Raw genomic sequence first — 14,945 nt, forward strand, 5'->3', positions numbered from 1 at the left:
GGGCCCAATCATTGTAGAGATAAACACTGACCCTAAGATTTTCAACTTCATAGAGCACCACTTCCTTACCATATCAATCATGGTTCAAAAGTAGGTGAACTTTCTAATAAGACAAAGGGTAAAGCCCAAATTGATCGAATCTACCAATGAATCTACAAGAGAAATCATGCAACTTATGGCCCCTTAGGAGATCATAGGTTCCATACTAAAGTCCATAGGAAAAATTTGATCTAAAAACAACCCCCAACTAGTTTGACTTAGGAGACACTACTGATATAGATAACAACAAGGGACCACTGAGGAGTTTCAGGCCCAAACAGACATAATCATCAAGGATAGTGCAAGGTTTTGTTAGAGGAATATCTTCGTAGTGTAGGTCATGAACATTTCAGGCCTTAGCAAAAAAAAAGGAAAGTAGTAATAATGTTGTTGTTAAGCTGTAATGGATTGAAAAGAAACCACAAATGTAGCTGCTTGAACCAAATAGAAAGTTGGCAATCTCTTCCTCAGAAGAGACATTCCCTGACAATTTTTCATTCTCTTTGAAATCTGCATAATATCTAATCATGTGTTAGTATTATCATAAAGATAATTAGTTTCATAAACCTCAATTAGCTTAGGTATTTTTCTTTTGGAAATTTCAAAGGATCTGTGTGAACTCATTGATCATCCTAGTAGAAAAATAGGACAAAACATTTTTTAAATCTTTCATATTTTAAAATTATTTCAAAATGCACATATTCTATGAAGACAAGAAAGAATAGTTTAAAAAATATTAGCAATAATATTGTTCCAAATAAAAATATAAAATTCTCACCATAACCATGATATATTACCTTGTTGTTGTGCAAATATTTATGTGATTATTTATATAACCAAAACAATAGCTTGCAATGCTATGTATGAAATATGTACCTATCTAATAAATGAGGTATTGAATATATTATTTCTCTCTTCCTTCTTTCACATTTTTTATGATAGAAACTATAGAAAGGGTTGTGATAACCCATTGAGCACACAAGGCAATATCTTTCTTTTGGGTGGAAATCAAACCAAGGCATCAAGATTCATTGGGTTTCAAATTTTGGGAAAGTACAACAAAGATGAAACACTGGCTATATGCATATGGTGGCAAGTAATCAATTTTTTTTTGCCAAGTTCCAACACACCCCAATAACCCTAGCTACCATCAGTGATAAAAATAAGGGGGATAATTGATGGAATTGATAAGAAGCAAGAAGTAATAAGCAAGGGGGAGTTAGAGTCATAATTAGAGTTATGAAGAAGAAGGTATCACACATAAATCACATTTTATGATTTCATGAAAAAAAAAAATCCACTAATGTCAAAGGGGCAGATTCTCTATCTCTAAGCATATGTTGTCAATTAGTGCCCAAACACTTAGTCATTTACAAGTCATTTACTAGGAAATATTACCAGTTCAACACTGTGACTGAGTTATCTAGTAAAGGTTGAGAAAGTAACACTTAGACAGAGAAGAACAATGATTGTCAAGCACTCAGTAGAGATTGAGTGGATATGCAAGCTGAGGAAGATAGTATGAGCTGAGTAATATAATGACAACTGGGCATATTGAGAAGTTATCAATATCTCTAGGGGTAACTTTTCTCTACTGTAGTAAACTCTTCACCATAAAAAATGATACCTTGAGCACAATAAAATATTTAGCATGGAAAAGAAATATATACAAGGATCGATGTGTGAGCTTCATGTTTATCTATTTACACCTCTCATGTTGAACATAGTTCACAAATCGCACTACAAAGAAAATTTTCAAAATGGCATTAACATATGCAAAGACTATATTGTTAGTCATAACCATGCCAATGATCATCAAAGATATGTAGTTTGGCTCAGTACAATATTGTGGGTGCACTGCAAAAGTGTGCTATAGTAAATATGGCTACTGTGAAACCACAACTAATTATTGTGGAATTAGGTGTTAGCATGACCCAAATCATGGTAAAACCACTCCATCCTCTAAATCCATCAATTCTATTGAATCTGTTGAAACCATTATCACCGAGACCTAACCTCTCCTGTTAGTATGTCTTCGGCTTGCATTGAATGAATAAAGACCAAGAACTAAATAAAAAGTAATGGAAAAATCATTCTTTTAACAGTTCTAGGTGTTAACATATTTAAATTTATAAAGGGTTAGTAGGCTTGTTGTTGTTTCTAGAAATATAGAGTCAAGTTGTTTGAGATGAATAAAATGCAGAGCATAATATTACACAAGTAATCAAATAATGAAGTTTTTAGTCAAATAGTCAATTTTTAATGAGTTAGATCTGCATGAAAATTGCTAATATAATTTTGATATTTTAATATGTTTGAGGTTACTCACATGTAATTTAATTATGTCATTTGGATTTTTTAAATTTTATATCTACATTGAGTAACTTTTTTTAGAGTACTAAATATAGTGATTATGTAAATATTTATTATTTAGTTTGTATAAGTTTATATAATATTTTAGGAGTTGCACGTAAGACTCTATTAGAAGTTATTAAAAAAAGGGCTAAACAGTTTATGAGAGAAGTTTTTTCTTGTATAGACAAATCACAAAACTTCAAATATCAAATCAATCAACTTTATTAACTTGTAAAAGTTTACTCTTAATGTATGTGATTCATGAGAGACAAGGCAATAATTTTACTTCAATTACAAAATTTTACAAGATTTTTTTTGGCAACCTTTGTTAGATTTCAATGGTAATATGAAATGCTAGATTAAAATAGATAAAATCACTCTAATAAAATATTTTATCACTCAAAACATAATTTAGCTAAATATATCATGTAGATTTAATGTGATGAATAAATTGAGTATATATGAGACAATTATCTATTTTGAGTGAATGATACATATGGAGCACAATACTCATCATCTAGTTTTTTATTTTAAATAATAAAGTTCATAACCATGTCAATTTAAGAAAGGAATCAATAAGTAATATTCCTTCTACTTTTCTAATAGCCATCACTATAAAATAGACATCAAATAAAACCAAGTAGTATGCATATAGTTAGTTTTCATATCAATATTGATTCACCTTAGATATTGCTAGTCATTTGAAGAATTCTAGTAATATTTACCTAAATACCAAAAAAACAAAGATATTACTCCATTAACTCTATTTCTATATGAGTAAACTCATTATTTGTGAAATAATATTTTCAAGGGATACAATGTAAGATCTATACTTACTCCTCAAAGGTTCCGTTAAATTAAAATTCCAAATTTAATAAGATTATCATCTTTATTATTTCCTAAAAATTATTCTCAATCTATTTATTGCATAAAAATATAAAAGTTCTTCAAAACCCATAATAATCATGTGTTAATATTATAATAAAAATAATTAATTTTTTAAAAATCAATCAACTTAGGCATTTTTTTTTTGGAAACTTCAAAGGATCTGTTTGAACTCATTTATCCTAGTAGAAAAATAGGATAAAATAAAGCATTTTTTAATTTTACATTTTTTGATTTTTTTCAAAATGCACATATTCTACGAAGCCAAGAAAGAATATTTAAAAAATATTAATTATAATATCATTTTAAAGAAAAATATAAAATTCTTACCATAACCATGATATATTACCTTGCTGTTGTACAAAGAGTTATGTGATTAATTATGTAACCACTAAACTACCTTGCAATGTTATGTGTGAAATATGTACCTATTTGATAAATGAGGTATTCAATATATTATTTCTCTCTTCCCTCTTTTACATTTTTATGACAAAAACTTCAAAAAGGGATGTGATAACCCATTTAGCACTCAAGGCAATACCTTGCTTTTGGGTGGAAATCAAGCCAAGACATCAAGATTCATTGGGTAACAAATAATACTTCCAAGTGACTCTCTAAAATTGATGATGATACAAATTTGAGGTTCAAAGGAAATATTTGAGAAGATTCTAAATTTTACAGTAAAAGGCTAGAGTGGGAGTCTAGTACGAAGACTAGTACACATGGGTAGTAGCCAAGACCTTGGAGAAAACTTTGAATTTATTACCCAAAAAAAGAGTCATTGTAAGAAAATAATCCAATGTTTTGGAATTATTCTCAACGCAAATTCCAAAGGTCTTAGCCAGAGCTTGAAAGGAATAATAAATATCACAAAAATGGAAGATTTCTCCATATGGAATCCATTTGCACTAATACTATGCATACCATGACAAAGAAAGAAGAAAGAAGTTCTTGTAGTAGAGCCTCTTTTGCCTTTGAATTCCATACCTAGATCATATTTTCTATCAAAACTCCATAAGAAATATATTAGCATTTCAGATTTTGAAGAATTTCCTTCCTCCAAAAAAGTCTAACCCACTATTGTGGGTTCACCTAAATGTCAAACAAAAAGTGTCCATACAGTGGAGAGCATTTGATACATTATCGTTATCCTTAGGGTTAGTGAAAAAAAGACTCATCAACATAATTCCCATTTACAAGAGGAGTGAGAGACTCAGGAAAGGGCCATTCCTTTAACACAACTAAAGGATATGAAATGGATGAGGAGGTACCCAAAACCTTCAGTGGACAAACCATATGAAGCTAGTGTTGGTTTGAGATTGGTTTTGACAATTGAGTGTCAACACACTTAAGTAAATTCTAAAATTGATTCTGAGTATAATAAAGATGCTAAGCTATAGTATGTGTTGAGCCAAAAATTCAATAGGTGCCAAGTGAACTTTAGGTGCCGAGCAAGTTTCAAGTGTTGAGTGACAAGTGATGCCAAGTCACAGTAAGTGTCAAGCAAAGTATAGGAGCTAAGGGAAATAGAGTTAATATAAGAGCTGAGAAAGACTAAAATCCTATATCTATCGACCATCAAAAATTAGTAAGTGCCAAGTAACGCAGAATCAACATATGAGTTTGTGCCTTCAAAAAATTAAACGTAAACCATTTTTGAGCCAACTCAAGATGAATCTCAAAGGATCTAAAAGATAAGGTTGAATCTATTACATTCCCTATGCAATCAACATGCAACCAATCAAAAAAATGGAGAATGCATGCAACCAATAAGAAAAGTGCAAAGAATTGAGCGAGAAAAGATGGATGAATCTCAACCATACATTCATACCTAACCCTAAGTCTTCAAAGACTTTATAAGTAGGTCAATACCCCATTATTTAGTGAGAGAGAGAGAGAGTTATGTGGAAGAGTAAGAGGTCATGTGAGAATGCATGAGTGAATGATAACAAAATTTTGGAAGGGGTGAGAAGACATAGAAGAAGAAAAACATTGCAGAATTAGTTTTTCAAGAATAGAGTATCAACACTTTGAATAGAGATTTATCAGATCAAAAAGAATCAGAATAGATTGAGCTAAACAAGGGTTTGGAATCAACAATTGAAGATTATAATTCATTAGATCTACACATTTTACTATACTTTTTAACCATTGTATTAGGAGAACAAAAATCCTATGAAGATAGGTTGGCTTAACAACTATTTTGTAGAACCTTTAACAAGGTGATAAATCCTTTGACAAGGTGACATTACAAGTGAATGTTTGTAAATCCTTTAACCAAGTCACTTCTAATAGGGTAGACCATTGATGTTGGTCAAACTTTGTAACCTTAACTAGTTACATATTGTTGTAGTGATAATTTGTGGGTGTCATCCCCACCCTAGTTTTACCTTCTGATTTTGGAGGGTTTCTAGGCGACCAAAATCTTGTGTTATCTATTTTCATGCATGTCTTTAATTTTATGTTAATTAGATATATTAGATGCATATGAATAATCTCATATAAAAATTTTAGAGGTTGAATACTATTGCTTTTGATTCACCCCCCCTCTTAGAAGTAAATCTTTCTACTTGTAAATTCCAACAATTGGTATTCGAGCTTGGTTCTCACAAGGAGAAGCCTTATAGCTTGGAGAAAAGATCTAGACATGGAAGTCTAAAAACTTGAGAAGATCATAGAAAACTAGGAGATTGGGATACACATCATTCTACATTCTTTGGAAGAAGCCAGGGAAGAACTGAGAAAATCCTTAAAGAGAAGAAGAGAGATTGCCATAGCTAAGAATGATACACAGTGCAAGGAGATTAACACCTCAAAAGTGTTTTCAAATCAAGATTACAAAGAGTTTGATGTAGAAATAATAGACCTAATCGAAAAGAATGGTTCTCAAGTAGGAAAAATCAAAACTCTCAAGATTAAACAAGAATTACAAGCCATGATGCTTTGTGAAGTAATTGAACAAAAGAAAAGAGCCATTGAAGATAAGGCTATGATAGAAGAAGATAAGAGAAACCTTGCCAACAGTTCGAGGAAAAGTCAATTGAGCTTGCAAGAGTTTCCAACATGCAACTAGACACCCTAAGCTAGATGATGAATGCACATCATGAGTTGAATGTTAAGGACATTGAGATCTCCACACTAAAGATGCAAAACAAACAATTGTAAAACAACTTGAAAAGAGAAAAAGAGATTGTAGAGAACTTCAACAAACCTAATGAGCCTATCAAGTATTTTGAATGGCTACTTAAATCACAAAGAACTAGTAATGATACTTCCAGATTAGGATACACTAGCATTGAAAAAGGAGAGTCATCCAAGACTACAAAAGAAAGAAGTGATAAAGGTAAGAACACTAAACCCACTTTTCATTTTTGTGGTAAAAAGGGACATACCTCTAATGTATGTAGGAGCAAGAATGCCCATTAGCATGAAAAACCTATGAATATGGATCACTATCATAAGTGCAACAAGCAAGGACATCAGGCACATGACTATAGGACTAGAACTATTAGGACACCAAGATTTGAAGGTCACTGCTACAATTGCAAGAAGTATGGTCATAGAGCTTTTGAGTGCAAAAGAAAGCCTATATGGACATCTAATCAGCTAGTAAGGGGAAATAGTTATGGACATAACTACAATTGGGACTACAACACTAGGAAAAGCTATCAATATTGTCAAGAGTATGGGAACATCCCTAAAAATTGCATAAAAAACACATTTCAAAGGAAACTATAGTAGATGGTTTAGCCAAACTATATGATTTAGTTGTTTGAAGACTGGTCAACTCAGGAAGAACTATCTAGTAAAGTCAAAGGCACCCAACTTAGAGTTCAACAAAGAAAAAGAGAAGATAGATGTTGAACACATTAAAAGAGAGATGAATAAAACATGGAAGAAGAAAGAAGGAGGAAGCACATCCAATAAAGGGATTACTTCACCAAAAAGGTCAAGTGGTCACACTTCTCCCAACTAAAAACAAAAAGGTGTATGGAACTGATATTTAATACTTTATCATACATTAGTTTCAAGAAAAGCAAGTACTAAAAAGGAAAGATAGACATGAATAGAGATGCAAAGTTAAAATTTAAAGTTTTCGTAAGTGTTGCCGAATTGCCTTTAGTACATGCCAAGTTTCCTGACAAAATAGTAGAAGCTAAGTTATTAGTTGTAGTTGAGTTAGTAGTGGATGCCAAGTGAAGGGAAAATCTAGCATATGCTGAGTTTTTAAAAATCAATGGAAGCTGAGTAAAGCAGAAATTTTTAAGAAGCGGAGTGGACAGTTGTAAATGCACTAAGCATTAAATGCTATGAAAGAAAGGTATATGATCACATTTTGAATCACTTTTCACCATCACAAGCAAAGAGAAAAGATGAAGAAGAGTGAAGAATGATTTCCAAGTAGAATTTGAATCATTTGCATAGATTTCTATGAAGATTTAGCAGAAGTTCATCGATTTCAAGGTATTTATACTAGTGTAGAGCTACACAGTTTCAAGATTTCTTTGTGTTTAAACCCTAGTTTGAAGAAATGGCTTTCAATTCTAGGAAACCTCAAGATAAAGTGTTGTTTGAATTTTAGTTAGTGTCAAATGAAGTTAAGCAACCTAATTTTTTACCTATCCTTGAAGTTGCCTATAAGAATGACCTAGCCAAAGCCCTATTCGTAATTCCTCCTAAGGTAGTAATGGTGCAAGATCTTACGAGATGCTACAAATGAAAAATTGGTGCTATAGGAGACATGGAAATTAGTGAAGCATATGATAGGTTGTGTGAGAATGAAGTCTTGAAGGAAGAATATCAAATTGTTGAAAAGAAGGGCTTAACCCGTGCCCTAGAATTCCCTACTATTTTTAAGACTGAATAGATCAAAATTGTACTCAATAGGATACATGATGGTATCTTATGGTTAGAAGATGGGCCAGTTAAAATTTCAAAAATAATTATTCATACGGTAATAGAGTATCCAACCCTAGATCAACCTAAGACCCTAAGAAGTAACTCCAATGAAGCTATTGAAAAGAATACTAGAACCAAATGGAATAAGAGAAGCATGACCATAAATACCATTAAGAATCCTCTTGTTGATTTTTTTGTCAGAGTCATTGCACACAAATTTTATCAATCTAATAGACTCAATAGTGTTCCATGTGTTTCAGTAGATGTTGGTTATTAACTTGTCAAAAAGGATCATTCTTACGATCTGGAAGAACTATAATTACAACAAATAAATGAGACTTTAGGAGCTATAAGGAGAACAAAGAGAGCCCAATATAAATTTGGTGCAATATTTATATGTATATTCTTCTATGTACAAAATGAGTTTCCATATTTTGGAAAGGTTACTTGGAAAAAAAATAGGTCCATTGTAGCCTAGGTAAATGAATACATTGAATAGATGGGAGAAAATTGTAAGACACTTATGACGAGCTACTTTGAAGATTTCAAGAATTTAATGAAATAGAGACTTAGGATTCTAGTCTCACTTGTGGAGCAAGATACAAATGAATTTTTTTTTTCTTGTTGATATTGACTATACTTGCATTCAAGCAGCCATACCAAGGGTAAGATGGCTTAGACCTCTTGGCTATGAAATAAACACTGATGAGGCATCTATAACCATAACAACTCGACTAGTAGAGGAGGTAGATAAGAGTGCCCCACATTTTGGCACACATGATGTAGTGAGATCCAAAGTGGATATGGAGTTAAAGATTGCTTCAACACTAAAGCAAAAGGACAAACTAGTGAAGAATCTCAAAGGAAAATTTGGAGAAGGCACAAAAAAGGTAGAAGAAGAAGAAGATGAAGAGGAATAGGGTCAAGCACCACTAGCATCAACCCAAGGCATGGGTGAAGATGTTGAAGAAGAAGAAGGTGCCGAGTAAAAAAAAGAAGCATCTAAGCCAAAATTTGAAAAGAGGAAACTGCAAAAGTAGCCTATTACACAACCTAAAGGAAAGAAGAAAATAGCCAAGCCAAGCCCAACAAAACCTACCACAAGGACAAATATAAGGGCAACAAAAAAGCTGGCAAGAGAACAAGAAAAGAAGAAAGCCACAGAGAAAGAAGGGCCAATAAAGAAAAAGAGAAGAAAATATGTGGCACCTCCAGAGTTAGATGACCAAATGACAGAGTCTGATGATAATGAATAATTTAGAGTGGTAAGTCACACCACAAAATTAGACCTAGAAAATATTTGTGACAATATTAGGGATAATGCTGAAGAGTCAATTTACACTACTATGGCCAAGTTCAAGAATACTCTTCTTGAGGTAGATAATACCATGCCTAAGAAACTATATACAATTGAAGAAAATAAATGGCATTATTGCTTGACAATGGAGAAGGAAATAAGGGAGTCAACTTTGGCTCAAGTTATCCCTTACCTAACTAAAGGTCAAATAAGTAAGGCAAGCAAGAAACATGGGAGAAAATTTGGACCCAAATATAGAGCCTTTAGTATTTTGCAAAATAAAATACAAGATGTTATGAAGAAATCCACTCTCATTTTGAAAGTAATTTATGGCCTTCAAATAGTCAAGGAATGACAAGAAGATACCTATGAGGGAAGGAATAATGATGAATAAGAAGAGGAAAATGAAAAGGAGGAAGAAGGAGAGGAAGAAAAGGAAGAAATTACTATGAAAAAAGATAAACAAAAGGGTGATATGGCAATAGTTGAGGAGTAACAATAGGAACAAAGTGTGCAAGACACATAGGTGTCATGACCTAGTCCTCTACATGCAACACCTATTGATGGAGACACAACCCAAGAACAAAATGGACACAACAGAAAAGGGAAAATTATATTAACTGAGAAAATAAGCTAGTACAATAGTATAGGAAAATAAACTTCAAAACATGCCCTAAGGGCGTACAATAGCATAAATCTGGAGATAATTTCTCCTTTCAGTACTTCCTCTCAAACTCCACTCTAAATTGCCTTTAACAATGCCAAAAATCTCCTTAAATAGACCTCAAAGGGTTAAGGACTAGGAGTACATTGTAGAAAGTGCTAGTAGGCATCCACCGACCAAATAGAAGGTTCCAGAAGCTGCGTTAGAAGTTAGTGCAAATCTAGAAGAATCCAAAAATGGTAATCAAACTTTCGGGAGGCATAACTTTGAACCATAGCTCCGATTGACAAATCATTTACATTTTTGAAAAGCTCTCGAAGTGCTATATAGCCCTATGGACCAGCTTCACTCATCCCCCATAGTTCAGCCCTTTTCAAGGTTATTTAATGCCCTTAACCTGACTTCGAAGCATTCTTAGGAGGTCTCCAAAACCCAAAAAATTGCAATAACTTTCAAACCATGGGGCCTATTGACCTGATTCTTTTTCTGAAATGCTCTAAATCATGATTAAATTGATCTAGCCAATTCACACCTTCTAGTTTACCAAAATGATGGCCCAATTACATGCTCCTATTTTTTCAAGATTTTCAAACACACTGATAGTGGAATTGTGAGAGTTGGAACCTTTATTTGACCCAAATGGGTATCCAAAAATGTAAACACATGAAACAAAAACTAAGTCTAAGTACATTTTTTTGGGTGACACAGGATTGCCCTTATACCTCTAGATGCTCCTGCATCACCTATACCTGTAGAGACAATAATTGTGAAGGATGTTCCTAACACCTCTGGTTGGAATGTTAACCCATTGACTATAGAGGATCTTAGAAAGATCCTTCACCAAACTACTTTGCAATCATAATTATGTACCAATCTAGTTTTACTGAGTGTAGAGGAACTATAGATGGTAGTAGCTAAGATAACCGAGGAGAAGGTGAATACACAAGAACCACCCTCACAAAATCAAATAGCTACAAGTGGACAATGACAAGAGAAAGTAGCACAAGATGCATCTACTAAGGTTGATTCCATAGTCTCAATGACTTCATCTATCGAAGAGCAAGCAAAGGAGAGGATAGTATAAAAGGATACCTCTGATCCTACAACACAAAGTCAAGATGCATCTCCTTAGATAACTATAATTGACCAAGGTAGAAGTAAAGAGGAGAAAGAAGAGGACAAGACCCCTAAGGAGAAGAAACAAGAGGCAATCCAAGTATTATTTAATTTGCCTACTATAGGGACTCCCTCTAGAAGAACACAATATCCAAGCACTGATGTAGTACTACTACACATATCAACACTAGGCTAGAGCTCTACCAAGGTAGCAAGGGTACTTCACTATGGAAACCATGCACTTGATGAAGAGATAGTCATACCAAGCTATGACTATAAAACAATGAACATAGGCCAGTTCAATGAAGTGCAAGAGGCACTCAAGAAGAAGAAGAAGCAAGAAATACTTAGGAATGAGTATGGGCAAAGGAAAACACTAATGGAAATCAAGGAAATCTTTTTAGATGATTTCAGCTTGCAAGTACTTGATGAGACAAAGCCCATAATGAAGCAATTATCCAACATAGTGGATCAGGTATAGAATGAAGACCTAGATACCAATGTTAAATTAATTGAATGGTCTAGAAAGAAATTCTAGATGAAGGTAAATGAGAAAATATCTGGTGAGATTGCACTATCACAAGTGAAATTGGCAAAGAAAGTGGAGAAAGTGAAAGCAGTACTCGAGAATATATTCTCATTGTACTCCAAACTGTGTGATTTCTCATACTTCACACAAGAGACCAGTTAGAGGATATTGAGCTTGGAGAGAAACCTTGAAGTATCCAGCATGTACCTACCAAAGTATTCAGCTCAAAGTGAGACACATTTTGCTAGAATGCTTCACACCCAAATGGAATTCGTTGTACTCACAGCAAATGAGGCTAACACCAAGGCCAAGTTGATAAAGATATAGTCTACAATAATCCCTCCCATGGACATATTGCATAAAGAAATGACCTATCGAGAGAATGTTTTGAAAAAAGATCCCAATCTTTCTACATTGGAAGGCCTAGTTCCACCTTGTAGTAGAGACAACCATCTAGCTTAAAGTACTAGAAATTGCATTAGAAAATTGGGATGCTACTCTGAAAATCATTATGGAGGTAAATAAATATTTTTTGGCTAAGTATTTAATTCATTCATAGGACCCTTTAACATAAGTGTCAAAAAGGGGGAGATTTAATTGGGGGAGATAATAAATGAGACCCAAAGGGGAAGATAATAAAATTTTAAGTTTTTGAGTTTTGAGGAGAGATAAGGAGATAAAACCAAAAGGATACAAAAATTGTAAGGAAGATGTGTGAAAGGGGGAGTAAAAATAGAGCAGATAGAAACAAAACATAGTAGAGAAAAATGATAAGGTAGAGCATGGAAACAACATGAGACAATTCTAGCATAAGGAGTTTTAGATATAGAAATGGTACATTAGCTCAGAGGGAGTAACAATTTTTTGAGGTATATAGTCTTCTACAAAATTTTGAACAAGTTTTTGAAGTTTTGTACATACGCTAAACAAGTTGTATATTATACTGATAGAGATCAGATTCTTAATGCTTAGCTAAGTGTTTTTGACACTCATTTCAAAGGGGGATATTGTTGGGCTCATATTGGTTTTGAAAATTGAGTGTCAACATACTTAAGTAAATTCTAAATTTGATGCCGAGTATAATATAAATGTTGAGCTATAGTATGTGCTGAGCCAAACCTTCAACAAGTGCCGAGTGAACTTTAGGTGCTGAGAAAGTTTCAAGTACCAAGTGACAAGTGATCCTGAGTCACTATAGGTGCCAAGCAAAGTATAGGACCCTAGCAAGATAGAGCTACTATAGGAATCAAGTTTGTGCCTTCACAAACTTAGATGTAAACCATTTTTGAGTTGACTCAAGATGAATCTCAAAGGATCTACAAGATAAGATCAAATCTATTACATTACCTATGTAATCAACATGTAACCAATCAAAAAAATTGAGAATGCATGTACCCAATAAGAAAAGTGTAATGAATTGAGTGGGAAAAGATGGATGAATCTTGATTTTAGATTTATACCTAACCCTAAGTCTTTGAAGCCTTTATAAGAAGATTGATACCCCATAATTCAATGAGAGAGAGTTATGTGGACGAGTAAGAGGTCATGTGGGAATGCATGTGTGAATGATATGAAAGTTTTGGAAGGGGTGAGAAGACTTAGAGGAAGAACAACATTACATAATCAATTTATCAAAAAAAGAGTATCAGCACTTCGAATATAGAGTTATCAGATTGAGAAGGATTAGAATAGATTGAGCTAAATAAAGATATGGAATTAGCAATCGAAGATTGTAAGTCATCAGATCTACACAATCTACTATACTTTCTAACCATTGTATTAGGATAATGATAATCCTATGAAGATAGGTTGGCTTAACAACTATTTTGTAGAACCTTTAACAAGGTGATAAATCCTTTGTCAGGGTGACATTTGAAGTGAATGTTTGTAAATCCTTTAACCAAGTCACTTTTAACAAGGTGTAAAGGCTTTAACAAGTCAGTCCTTTCATAGGGAAGACAATATATATTGGTCAAACTTTGTAGCCTAAACTAGTTACATATTGTTACAGTGATAATTTGTGGGTGTCATGCCCACCCCAATTTTACCTTCTCATTTTGGAGGGTTTCTGGGTGACCAAAATCTTGTGTTATCTATTTTCATGCATGTCTTTAATTTCATGTTAATTATATATATTAGATGCATGTGAATAATATTAGATAAAAGTTTTAGAGGTTGAATACTATTACATCTGATTCACTCCCCCTCTCTTAGAAGTAAATTTTTGCACTTGTAAATTCTAATTTAGGGCTAGAGGACATCATTGGTGGATGGACCGATAGAGGAAAAACTCCTCATATTGCAAGCCATAAATGATGATGCAAGTAGAAGCATCCCCAAGAAACATCTCCATAGATTTGAGAAAAAATGGTCCAAATTGTAAAGCTCTAATAATAGTAAGAATGAAAGGCCATTCTATTCAGTAATATGCCTTGAAGAAATGAATTTTGAGAAAGAGAGCTTGCTACTTAGAACCATAGGCCCATTATATACCTTCCTAGATAAAAATGATGTTGTTCATGATATGGTTGGATTTGATTATACTAGTCTACTCTAGATAGGCAGCAATTGACAAGAGATGACAAATTTTAAGTGCTAGGGCTTTGATTATGAAACTTTAGGAGACATTTAGCAAGGTAATGGAACTCCAACTAAAAATACCTTCATGATCACAAGATTTAGATATGAATTTGATATTGCATTTATTGATAATGTTAAATAAATACCATAAATTATAGTCTTGTAGCTAGACCTTCCATTTTAGAATTAAGAATAAGAAAAGAATCAAATATGTAAGTTATTCTGTAAAAGTCATGGGTAAGAATGATGAGTTTCTCAATCGAATCCATTGTATAATATGTCTAATAGAAAGCATGTATCTTTTAAAATGTGTAAAAGCTTTATATAGATTCTTTAATTAAGTATTTTGTAAAATTTGTTTGACAAAATTCTCCTTACTTCAATATCTATTCAAAATTTGCACAAACCAATGTCTTTTTTGTTCTTAAAATACTTGAACCTTTTTCTACACATATCCCTAGTTAACAAATAGAGAAAAGAAGTTAATTTTCACATTACTATACACTTCTAAATTCTTATGGATAAATCTGGCCAATGCATCCAAATTCCCTAGATAAGCAACTATATTCCACATTTACTTT

This window comes from Cupressus sempervirens, chromosome 1, assembly GCF_028749045.1.
Source record: "Cupressus sempervirens isolate cs-2001-9-10 chromosome 1, ASM2874904v1, whole genome shotgun sequence".
Lineage (NCBI taxonomy): Eukaryota > Viridiplantae > Streptophyta > Pinopsida > Cupressales > Cupressaceae > Cupressus > Cupressus sempervirens.